Genomic DNA, 10,838 nt, shown 5'->3' with positions numbered 1-10,838 from the left:
CTCTCTGCATCTGCCTCTGGTGAACAATTCTGGGGGCTGGATGTTGCTGCCCCACTGGAAATGTTTAGATGGGAAAAGCCCTCTAAGACCACGGAGTCCAACTCTTCCCCCAGCACTGCCAAGCCCCGCACCAACCCATCTCTCCAAGTGCCACATCCACACTTCTGATAAATCCCTTCAGCAATGGGGACTCCACCACTGCTCTGAGCAGCCCCTTCCAATGTGTGACCACCCCTTCTGGGAAGGAATCTCCCCAATATCCAATCTAAACCTCCCCTGGCCCAGCCTGAGGCCGTTCCCTCTCCTCCTGTCCCTGTTCCCTGGGAGCAGAGCCCGACCCCCCCCCCCCCCGGCTGCCCCCTCCTGTCAGGGAGTTGTGCAGAGCCACAGGGTCCCCCCGGAGCCTCCTTTGCTCCAGGCTGAGCCCCTTTCCCAGCTCCCTCAGCCGTTCCTGGGGCTCCAGCCCCTTCATGGATGCAGGTCCTTGGTGGGAACTGACCGCACACCCCACTCAGTGGCTGGAGCAGCCTCGGACGTGCTCAGAAGCACAGGACCTGTCCCCCCAGGCACCACTGTCCTCCCCAGGTCTGGCCACCCCCAGCAAGCCCCTGCTGGATCTCAGACATGGAGAGGTGCCCCAGCAGGGCCAATTTGCCAGAGGGCAGGGAGAAATGATGCTGGCAAACCACGCTGCCATTGTATTTCTCAATGTGCAGCTCTTGCAATAGGTAAGGCAAGAAAACAGCTGGTTCATGCCCAGCCGTGAGCCATGGACTGCACTGGGACCTCCCCAGGGCCTGCACGCCCTGCTGACCCATCCCATGCCACATCCTGGTCTGTGCTCCAGGAAGAGCTCCCAGTGAATGTTTTTCCTGAGCAGGGAGTGCTGCCCAAGCCTTGGCAGCTTAAATAGCCACGGTACCCCAAGAAAAGCTGACAATCTGAATTTAAAGTCCAGTGATCTCTGACCATCGGGGAGCACTGCTGACATCTCCCAAGCTTTTATCCCACTGGAAGAGAAACTCCAGCCCTTGGACACATGTTCATCTCCAGCTTTCTTACGCCAACACTGCTTTTAAATCATGGACTTCAGATTGTGCAACAGGAGTAACAAAATGAGCTGCACCTGAGAAAATGGGGGTCTCTGGCCTCTTTTTGAGGATTCTTTACTGCATTTCACTTCCTGGGCAAGGAATGGCTCATCCTGAAGATGAGTGCACAGGAGGGAAGTGATTGATGGTGGTCCTGACAAGGGGAGGAGAGCTGGGTGTCACATTCCTCTCATCATGCTCGGTCAGGGCAATAGGGTTGATGCTAAAGTGCCTGGCAGGAGAGATCCCACATGGGCAGGGTTTGGTTCATTTTGCAGGGTTCCTGGGGCTGTGCTTCATCCTCAGCCCTCAGAAATGAGCTCCTCCTCCAGTGGTCACGCTCCCCTGGCCAAGGAGTCAGCTGGAAGGAGAACTACTTCAGGCAGCAAGGCTGAGTCAGGCCACAGCTCCCCATGAACCCAGCAGCTCCTCCTCTAAGCCAGCCTTTTCCCTCATCCACAACAAGCCACCTCCATGTGAGACATGCCCACCTTGCACATTTCCAATGGCCACACCTAACTTTCACCCGTGCAGGAACTAAGACAAGCCCCTCTCTGGGGTGCTCACCTTATTCACAGAACATCCGAACCCTCTGAAGCTCCTTTCCTTCTGCTGGGGAGGAGACAGGGTCAAACTGCTTCAACGTGAGCACGAGTAAAGAGAAGACTCTTTCCCCTCACCCCCCTCCTCAGTTCTTCCCACTGAGTGGTGGGCTGATGCTTTCCTGGGCTGAGGACAAGGCTCACTCTGCTTCATCACCCAGCTTCAATCTGGCAGCGACTGAAGCACCTCACTTTTCCTCCATGGTATCTCCAACCTTTCCTGCTCAATTATTTGTTGCCAACTGGGCTTTAAAATCATAGAAATCATGGAATGGTTTGGGTTGGAAGGACCTTAAAACCCATCCAGTTCCACCCCCTGCCATGGGCAGGGACACCTCCCACTAGCCCAGGGTGCTCCAAACCCCATCCAACCTGGCCTTGGACACTTCCAGGGATGGGGTAGCCACAGCTTCTCTGGACCTTAAACTTGGAAATTATTTTCTTTAGCTGTTCTGCCACCTCTAGAAGACCTCGGAGTGCTCTGAAAGCCACCATCAAATTGAAATCAATTTGCTGGAGAAGCAAGCACGAAGCCCCTGGGCTCTCAGGAGGTTTCAGAACTGCAAGTACAAACATTGCACTGGGAATGTGGATTAAGAACCCCCTCCACATTACCAGAGCCAGTCCCTGGGGGTGCAGAACAGCACAAAAGGGAGCCCCCATTTATGCTCTAGAGCTGGTGGTGTGGCACGGGGAGGAACAAGGACCGGAGTGGCACCAGTGGTTCCTGCCAGTGCCAGTGCCTGTGGTTGGGAATTCCAGAGCTGGGTTTAAATCTGCCAGCACTGTGTATTTGGAGCAGGAATACTGGTGAGGGGAGGTGCTCAGCTGGACTTGAAGAACAGGCTTGGCTGGCTCACAGCCCGACTGTCCTGGGCATGGAGAGTGAGGGGCAAGTGATTCACCAGCACCCCCGGGATGTCCACCCTCCGGGGAGGGGACACTGCTGTCCCCACAGTGGAGAGGCCCACAGGGGATTTGCTTTTGGGACAAGCGACGGCTGAGCCCCAGAGCAGGAGGTGACACTGCCTGTCCTCCATCCGAGGCCACCACCAGCCCTGCAGGGCAGCCAGAGCTACACCCAGGATTAGGAGTGAGGGCAAGGTGGGATGGAGGGCAGGGAACTCCTCCGGCAGGTGACGGCAGAGCTGCGTGTCAGGGTTAAACCTCCCCTCCCATGATGCTGACTAATGAATGCGTCAAGCAACTCCATCCCATATCCAAAGCCAGGCAATCAATCCTCTTGCAGGGCAGCAGCAGAAGCAAGGTGCATTCTGGAGGAATAAACGGGAAGGCAGGTTTTGCCAGGCTGTGACTGCAGGAAACTGGGATTTTGGCAGGCCTAGACCTTAGGAAGAGCAGAGAGGAAAGCAGAAACTCCTCCACTTTTAAGAGCTAACAGGGGGATGGAGGAAATGCCTTTAAATGAGCCCTGGTGGTGCTTCATGTCTCTTAAACAGCCACTTTCTTTTCCTTTTCCTCTGCCTTTTCTGTTTCAAACAACTCTGGTTTATTCTGAGGCCACTTGAGTTTCACCATCAGTTAAATCAATGCCATGGTACAGCAAAGGCTCTTCAGTTAAACTGGAGATGGCCTGAAGGGTGGATTATTTTGGTGGGAGAGCCAACTCTCCATTCTCCATAACACCTTTCCCACCTCTCCTTTCTCCCCAAGAGCTTTTGGAGGTGCCAACCCCAAGGTGTCACGTGTGGGGCTTTTAGCTCAGCACATTCCAGAGGAGAAACTCTTCTGGCTGGTTAAAGGAGGAGGTGGGAGATTGGAATTAAGATTATTTATTCCACACCCTGCCTGTCCATGTTGTGCCATGCACAAGGGAAGTTGGAAGGACGGATGGTGACGCTCATCCCTCGGTGCAGCGTGGGTGCTGTGAATGCCAAGGGGTCACACGGCGCCCAAAGGACCCCCCAGCCCTCACGCCCTCCTGGCACTCTCCAAGCACAGCGTTTCAAACAGATGTTTGTAGCCAAGCCAGAGCCCCGGCCCTCACTGCAGGATGTGTTCTGCACAGCAGAACAAAGAGACAGTCTTTGCCTCAGAGGGTTTGCAATCTGAAGCATCAGTATCCTGTAGGAAAAGCAATTAAAGGAGGCAGACAAGGATCTGACAGAGCCATTCAAAGCAGGTTTGCATTTCCTTGAAATTGCTTCAAGTGATCACGATGAGACAATCTAAATTACTTCTGCCCACTGCCAATAAACTGCACAGTTGGTAAATATTTCAGGAACAGTGCCCCTAAGCGAGGCTTCTGCTGGAAAGGTAGAGTCAAATATTTTACGTAAAATTCCCTAACCTCCACAGCTCCATGGAGTTACACCCTGGAGAGACACTTTTCCAGGCTCTCCCCTGCCTCAAAATGGGTTGCAAGGCAAAGCTGGTGCATCCAGCAGCACCAAAACCTGCTGCTGCTTGTAGGAGTGTCCTAAATCCCTGCAGGTCTGCAGAGCTGCGGGGCTGAGACGTGGGACTGGATCAGACCCTGAGCAGCTCAAGGAGGGTCCTATCCAGAAGAACACGCCCCAGCAAGGGGCTCATCCCAGCCTGGGGAAGAAGGTGGTGACATCTCAGCATCACCTGGCCCAGCAGCTGCTCCCAGCTGGGGTGTGATCCAGCTGCACTGGCCATCCCAGGAAAAGATGGAGAGCTCAGGTGTCAGCCTCCTGCTTCCCTTGGGAAGCTGGTGACGTGTGGGATGTGTCACCATGTGACACCCTCTAATTCACCATGGGTGAGGAGTCTCTGCTCTCTGACAGGCAAGGGACTGACGTGAGCACAGAGTCCCCACACACAGCCCCAGGAAGGGCCAGAGGGGGTGGGATGGTCTCTGTGGTTTCGGACATGGGACACCCAAGTGCCCACATTGGTCACGTCCCACTGGAAACATTTGCTTCCTCCAAGAGCTGATCCTTGTTGGGTATATCATGGAATTCCAGGATGGTTTGGGTTGGAAGGGTCCTTAAAGCCCATCCCATCCCACCCCCTGCCATGGGCAGGGACACCTCCCACTAGCCCAGGCTGCTCCAAGCCCCATCCAACGTGGCCTTGGACACTGCCAGGGATGGGGCGGCCACAGCTTCTATGACCCTTAAACTTGGAAATTATTTTCTTTAGCTGTTCTGCCTCCTTTAAAAGACCTTGGAGTGCTCTGGCAGCCGTCACTGAATGGAAATTAAGCTAAAAAAAGCAAAATATCCAAAAGCTTTAATGGATCTTACCCCATTACATGACAAGAGCTGGTCCAAGCGCTGTGCAGAGATCACAGCTCTGATCTGATCCCTCCTGAAGCCGTACTAAGGACAGTAAAACCACGAACTTTGGATGCTTGTACGCTTCCCTCTGGAAAAAAAGGTTGAATTCAATAAAAAGAGGATAAGCGAGAGTGAATTCAGCACATCTCATTCCTAATACCTCTGGCTCTGACTGCACTCACACTGCTGCAAGTCCTGAAGCTCTGGGCATTGTTAAATATGGAATGAGAGTTATGTGTTTGCAAGGAAAATGCTTCAGTCTCCACTAATAGGCAGCAAAATATTTTTATTATACTATATATTGACTTATTTAACGATGATGGCAACAGGAATGCCAACAAAGTTGTGTAATCATCTCTTTTTTTTTTTTTCCATTTTGTTTTTCAACTCCTCAGAAGTTTCATAGAAACTCCTTGTTTGGTTCGAAATCTCGCACGTCTCCCCCACGCTGTGGGGTGTCGCCACGTGGTTTGGCTGTCACCGAGGAAGGGTCCCCCCCCTCCATAACCCAGCCTGGATTTCAGGCAGCAAACTCATCAGTGCACCCCAGACAAAGCCATGAAACCTGCTCTGCTCGGGCCGGACGCGAGGCAGCGGCGGCTCTGAGCGAGGCACCGAGGTCTGGCAGCCACCAAGGCCTGCTGACACGGGTTCTGTAGAGCCCAGCTGGGAATCAGGCTTGACAGACCCAATTTTGAATGCTCAAAGCAGTTGGATCTCTTCATTCCTCCTCTGATGTTTTCCGAGGAGACACCGCTGCTGCGAGCTCCTTACACCCCCACACAAAACACCTTTGGAGGGTCTCTCTTCCCACGGGATTCCCTCCAGCACTGAGATTTTAGCAGCTCAAACCCCAAAATTAAGGTGAAGGCTTGGCCATACGTTGGTACTGGCAGCTCTGGCTCCATCCTGGGCATCATCCTGAGAGGAGAATGCGGGCGTTGCCCAGGGCAGGATGGAAAACTGCAATGTCCGTCACACAAAAAGTGCTGGAAACTTTCTGTTTGGAGAAGCTGGAATCAAAACAGCCAGAAGGTTTTGGATCACAAGAGCATGTCCAAACTCTTGAGTGTGGGCAGGGAAGGGCTGACTTTGAGCTGCTATCAGCATGAGCCGTTGCAAGTGAAATTTGTTTTCCTTGGAACAGGCAAATCCAACTGGAACAATGGCTGGAACCGACATTTTGCAAGGAAAGATTTTGTTTCATCTTGAAAGGCTACAACACCTTGAAATATTTTCCAGTGGAAATGGCTTTTTGCTTCTGCTCATACACACAGGAGTCGTCCCATCACAGTTTCCATCCTTCTCTGGCCCTTCCCACTTCAGCAGGAGGGATCTGTGGAGCCACACGCAAGAGGAATGGAGAGCCACCCAACCATCTCATCCAGGGGGATGGAGAGCCATCCAAGCAGTCACCATGGGCACAGCTCATGGAAACACCTCTTTTCATGTGGAAAACGGAGGGCAAGACATCCAGTGGGATCTGTTTTGGACTGGGGAGCCATAAGACCTTGGGGGAAGGCCAACAAATTAGGAGAAAACCAGCACTGAAATGTGACATATCACAAAATAGGTCAACAGGAGACCTGGGGATGGTTTTTAAAGCTTTTGGTTTCTACCTGACAGGAGGAAGAGGCCTCTTTGCATCTCCTCCATGGACTGGGTGGGAGCAAATCCCTGTGGAGCCACGTCCAGGGCACCAGAGGAGTACTGGAGAGAAGCCAAAACCCCTGTCAGTTTTCCATAAAGAAGTGGAAAGAAAACAGGTAACAACTGAGAAATCTGAGTCCTGCTTTGTTGTAGTCTCAGGCTGCTCGTACCTGGAGAACTCAAGAAACATCCAACCCCTCCCATCTCCAATCCAGACAAAACCTCTGTTCTTGGAAAGCTTCACCAGCAGAGGAAAGTTGCAATCTCAGGTTGACTGCAGCGTTACCCTTTCCCATTTTCAAAACATTTCCTTTAGATCATGGCTTTTTAATGTGATTTTTATGTGATTAGCTCACATTCCTAAACAACCATTTCAGAGCAAAATAATCTGCCGCTGTTTCCTTTCAAAAATGGACTGAGGACTCCGAAACATCTTTCCCCCCCTCACACATTCTAAATGATTGTGAAAAGCTTTGGGTTTGAAACAAAACGTGCCCTTTTTTCCTTCCTCTTTTTCTTAAATTTTTAACACAAATGGAAAGAAAATCACAGTATCCCAGTCAAACGTGTTGGAAAGAGGATCCTTTCTTTCCTCTTCTCCTTTAGGAGACAGGACAAGGGGGAACAGCTTGGAATGGAGAGAGGGCAGGGTTAGATGGGATACTGGGGAGAAATCCTTCCCTGTGAGGGTGGGGAGGTCCTGGCACAGGGTGCCCAGAGAAGCTGTGGCTGCCCCTGGATCCCTGGAAGTGTCCAAGGCCAGGTTGGACTGGGCTTGGAGCAGCCTGGGCTAGTGGATGGGCTGGATAGGCTTTAAGGTCCCTTCCAATCCAAACCATTCTTGGATTCCACGATCTTTCAAGAACATCCCGATGGAGGTGATCCTTCTGCTCCCAGCCCACCCCACACCTCGTGTCCCCTTGAGTGTGCTGGGGATGGGCTGGTGGAAGGAGTGATTCAGTGCCACATCCTTGGACCAAGTCCAGCCCACACAGTCCCTGCCTCGGGGGATCAGCACTACAACCTCACAGGGGAACCTGACTGTTCCCAGCTGCTCCGAGGACAGCAAGGACCCGAGTCACACAAGAAGGGAGTGAGCTTGGAGCAAGGAGCAGGTGTGGTGAGGAGCTGCCAGCTCCCATGACACACATTTTGCCTTCACACTCCACCTGAGCCACTTCAGAGCCACCCCGAGAGAGTGACTGACTGACTGACTGACTGACTGACTGACTGACTTCTCAGCCTCTGCCACGGCTGCTCAGCCTCACCCTAGAAATTGAGGCAGATGTTTATTTTTACAGGGAAATTGGTAAATTGTTCTGACAGCCATGATGGAGCACTCCCACCCAGAAGAACTCCTTTGACCAACCATCTTCCTGATGGGCTCGACTTCACTTACCTTAGAAATGACTTGTTTTGAATCGGGAACATTGTGTTCCTGTGTCTGACAGCTGACAGTCCGATGAAGGATCTGTCATAAGGTTTTAATTCCAGAGCAAAAGGCATGGCTGAGATCCCACCAGCTGGATCCATACTGGCTGGCTGCACAGAGACCCCATCCAGCTCTCTTTGCCATCCCAGCACAGAGCTGTAAGGGGAGATACATTCCAGTGTAAAAAGGATGTGGTCAATGGTGGTCCCCTGAAGCTCTCCCAAAATCAATCATTTCAAGAGTGAGCTGCCAGCTCATGGAGCAAGCTGCCTGTTTTCCCTTGGAAGTGGCATTTTAAAGTTTCCCTGCACCCTGAGCAAAAGGAGAGGGACAGGAGCTGCTGTTCTTTAGAGAGGAAACTCCCCATAGCTACTCACCTGAAGGGAGGAGCACACACCCACCGTAGGGGTGGCATGGTAGAGGCCACTGGGGGAATTTGGTCAGCATTTCGAATTGCACAGTTGTCCTTCAGCTCCCTCCCTTTCTCCAGATCTCCTCATGAGCTGGAGTTAAGGAGAATTGGCTTCATCTGGCAGGGGTGGGCACTGTCTAGCCAGAACAATGGGAAGCTGCATGGACACCACCACACTTTTTGGGGCCAGTTGAGCTCTTCACAAACAGCCTGTGGGGTGATTTCAGTGGGGGCTGCCCACTCATCCCATCCCAAGCACTGTCCTTCTTTTGGTGAGGAGCCACCAAAGTCCTCACCCCGTTCAGCCCAGACTCCTGCATCCCTGACACCCCGGGGACACCAGGAACCCCACACCCCGGTGCTCTCCTCAGCACCATGAAGGGAAAAGCTCTCACTCACTCCCAAAGACACGTTACCCACACGAGTTCAATAATTTCAGCAAGGGGTCATTTCCTCAATGCCTGTTCCTGTTGTTTGACCTCTGGCTTGGCTTCTCCTTCTTTTGCAAGGTCATCCAGGTCACACCAGTGAGAAATGTCAGCCCACTTCTGGGAACCGCTTCCTGAAACGCGCCCGCCTCTGTTATCTCTGTGCCGACACGCTGCTGAAGGAGCCTCTTGACTGGAAACACTCAACTGGGAAGAGAAATGGGACATCCCATCCCACTCCTGCCTCCCCCCTGCTCCTTTGGGGAATGTCTGTAGGAAACACAACCCTGTCCCTCCCAGTCAGGACGTTCAATGGCGAGACTGGGCTGTCCTGGCCCGAGGTCTTCATCACCAAGGCACCAAACATCAGACAACAGCTTTCCTCATGTGACTTTTTTTATTCCAAATTTAAAACACAATGAGCGTGGAAAGACAAAAATAGTGGTTTAAATTTAGGTAGAATAGACTGAGAGGCACCGTTGACACTTCCCCTTCCAGCGACAACAGTCTGCGGCCAGGAGGAAGCAAACAAAACAGGAGAAGCCGCCAGGCCAGCTGTAGGATGCAGTTGTTGAGGAGATAGCCAAGGAAAGATGATAGCATGATGTTTGTCCCGTGGAGACTCTCTGGACAATGCCTGACTCATCGTTTGTTGCCTGCTCCCGCACTAGAGCGAGCGAGGCAGGGGATGGAACATAACTGGAATAGGTGGAGCACAGCAACAGTTCCTCTCTCGCATGACTCAGGCTGTATCTCCTCCCATCCCCAGAGGCTCTGGCATTTGGGGTCTTCCAGGGATCCAAGCTGCCCTCTCTGTGGGCTCTTGATGCCGACAGAAGGCCATAGGCACCTGGAGACTCATCTCCTTTTCCAGTCCCACCAGGAGGTTTGCCCTCAGATGAACGATGTCAACTCAAACCCAGTCTGGGCACAAACAGAGCAGCAGCAGAGCGATGGGAAGATGCCACGAGGAATTAAGACTCAGCCAGTTCCCCTCTGCTTCCACAAAAAGCAGTGCAGATCTTGCCTGGTCCATCCATGCATCAGGAAGCAGGTTCCTAACTTACTCAAATTAAGGAAAATTAGCTCCTGCAGAGGTTGCTGGTGCTGGCACTGGCAGCAGCTGCTGCCCCTCCAAAATGTTGGGGAAGACCCAAGGACAGGCGCACCAACCTGTCCACTCCCAGAAGAGATGCCAAGGATGTGATGCAAACCTGGGGATAAATGGAAGCTAGAGGAGAAAGATCACAGCCTGGTGTGGGCACAACCCATCAAATACATGGGTAGAGGCAGCGGGTCCCTGGCACTTGAATGTAGTTGGTGCCATCCAGATGGACAATTTCTGGGTTTTCATGGAGCAGTGCTGTGCCGTGGTCCAGAGACAGATCCTTGGGAAAATAACAATTGGCGTAAGACACGGGACATCCTCCTCACAGGTCATGGGCACACAGGGGTTGAAAGGGCAGGATTCCGTGCTGTCTTTGTTCCCCAGGCAACCAGCCTTTCCCTGCCTCCTCCAGCCTGTGTGCCCAGAGCCAGCCCTGATCCTTGGTGCAGCCAGGACGTTTCACAAGAGAGCGCGGCAGCACCGAACCGGGAGGAACTGTTCTGTGAACAGCCTGTCCAGAGCTGTTGGCATCCCCAGCTGGATGCTGGCCCAGGACTCCTTGTTCTGCAGAACAGCCCTCCATCGCCAGAGATAAGAGGCCGAGCTGCTCATGGAGCACTGAGCGACAGCCAACAGCTCTCCTGGAGGGACCAGCCTCGGGAACATCACCTTCAGCACCCAAATCCTGGGGGAGGGCAGCAGGTTGTGCCCCTCGTTGTGTGGAGGGCACCAGTGCCCAAGTGGGGGCTGCGCTTCTCCCACCAGCACCCACGGGGGTGGTTCTCCTCCCAGAGCCCGTGGACACATTCCAGGGCACGCCAGGGCATGGCAGTGCTCTCCCACAGGGAA

Source organism: Aphelocoma coerulescens, chromosome 9, assembly GCF_041296385.1.
Source record: "Aphelocoma coerulescens isolate FSJ_1873_10779 chromosome 9, UR_Acoe_1.0, whole genome shotgun sequence".
NCBI classification, from domain to species: domain Eukaryota; kingdom Metazoa; phylum Chordata; class Aves; order Passeriformes; family Corvidae; genus Aphelocoma; species Aphelocoma coerulescens.
Note: the sequence above shows the minus strand (reverse complement) of the source record.